The following is a 1,909-nucleotide window of genomic DNA, read 5'->3' as shown; positions in this document are numbered from 1 at the left end:
TAAGCCACTATTTCTAAGCTCAGCATTCTTTTCTTACCCAGTAAATTAAATCATACAAAATATAAATACAAAAATATCAAATGATGATACAAATAACACAATATTATTTATATTAATTATAACTGTATGGGATAGGCATTGCGTATTGGTACCACACATGTTCACGTGAGCCAGCCACACAAGCAACACTCCCGAAAGAGTCACCACTCAAGAAGCATAGTGCCCAAATTTTGATCCAGTTGTGGGCCAGTACCCAGTTCAAATAATTACTCTTCACACCCTACAATTACTCTGAAAAACACATCAAATACACACACTTACAATGGACATCAAAACTACTAGCTTTAATGTGTTCATGCTTTGAAGACTAATTACCAGATGTCAAATAGATCAATCTTGCCAAAATAAGCAACGTAGAGTCTGCAGGCCACCGGTAGTATACCAAAGGTTCAAAATGCAGTGCTTGACATAGACACAATCTGTAACTGTTAACCTGAATCTCTTAAAATGGAAGTTTCATTACTCCTCTATCATAAAATCACTACTCCTTGCTTTGCACCTAAGATCTACAACAGCATTTGTAATCTGAAATAAGACAGAACGATTCCATTGTCCGTTCAACCAAAAAATGTCATCAGTTCCTTCCAGAAATGTTGCAAAAATGCCGTCCAAGTCATATCAGTTACCAAATTCTTATACGTTCTCAACACTCCCCGTATCCTACGAGCAACACCCGCGGCAAAGTATAATAAATCTGAACAAAGGACAGTTATCTTCCGGAAAGCGAGTTGTTCATGGGTTTTCCCTGAGGTTCAAAGGTGCCGTGGTTTATGCCGCAGCCTTTTCACTAACCCCTGCACGCCTGTAACTCTGCCTGGTTTGCACCCGGAGTCCAAACATCAACTATTATATGCCATGAGTCATGATAGTAGCCGAGGGAGAGTCAGTAGCGTGAAAAAGGTGAATGAAAATCGACGCACCTCGCGAACGCTGGCTGAGGGAAGGTTTGTTTGGTTCCAACAATGGCCGCAGCAATGGCAGGTCTTCCGGGAGAGGGAGACTTTTGGACGAATAATGTCTGTATTTTGAGCTTTATTTGAGCTTAAATGTGTGCCTTTCCTCGGAGAATACAGCTTCTATCCTGTAGTCGTCTTTTTAGTTTTTATCCGACACACTATATTCGCTGTCTTAACTCATTTCTCTCGGGATAAACCAAACTCTTTAGAAAGTTTGCAATCAATGGGTATTTTGAATAAAAATATGACAATGGTAAATGGATAAATTAGCAAATATGGTCCTCGTCGACATGCGGCGTGATTCAAAATGCTACTCATTACACCAATAATTACATAATTCTCTATACATTTATCAAGGAAGCCAAAAAAACATTGCCAGTACAGTGCATGCGTTGATTGCATGCGTGCTCCGTCCAAACGCATTCGTCACGGCACCTTCTTAGGCCTCAAACAGATGTTTAAGCTGTCACTTTTAGAATTCAGATGATTATAATTATACATTTATTAATCATGTTCAATCCGCAATCAGCATCCATTAACAGCGTTAACGGGAAAGCTTCAATGTCTCGCTTTGAAACAACCCGCAGATGCCGGCAAGTTTCCATGTCAGGAAAATATATACAAAACATATACGATTATACATATAGATGCCTTATCAAACAAAGTTGTTAGTCGTCATCAAAAAATATATATATATTTCAAATTGCCTTTTAAATCAGAATATGTAAATGTCTAAGAGTTTAGGAAGCTAGTTTTGCAATCTGTTTTAAATGGACAGGCCTGCGAGACGCTTTGTGATGAGTAAAGATCCCGTTGTCCGAGTAACGGTATTCGTAGCGGCATCTTCGGCATGGATAGACAAACGGACACGGCGGCATATGGCAAGGCAGTTG

General features: G+C 39.5%; 1 protein-coding gene across 3 annotated transcripts in view; it reads right to left on the bottom strand.

The window, feature by feature from the left end:
- LOC119591933 (zinc finger and BTB domain-containing protein 7A-like) overlaps positions 1–1,115 on the bottom strand; it is an 82,982-nt gene extending 81,867 nt beyond the window's left edge. For 2 of the 3 annotated variants that reach the window (XM_037940686.1, XM_037940688.1), the window contains exon 1: positions 981–1,115. The gene's annotated coding sequence lies outside the window, so the exon portion shown is untranslated. The other variant, XM_037940687.1, reaches the window with a different exon arrangement.
- Positions 1,116–1,909: the final 794 nt, after the last annotated feature.

Source organism: Penaeus monodon, chromosome 29 (assembly GCF_015228065.2).
Source record: "Penaeus monodon isolate SGIC_2016 chromosome 29, NSTDA_Pmon_1, whole genome shotgun sequence".
NCBI lineage: Eukaryota > Metazoa > Arthropoda > Malacostraca > Decapoda > Penaeidae > Penaeus > Penaeus monodon.
This window is presented reverse-complemented; position numbering and strand designations above follow the sequence as displayed.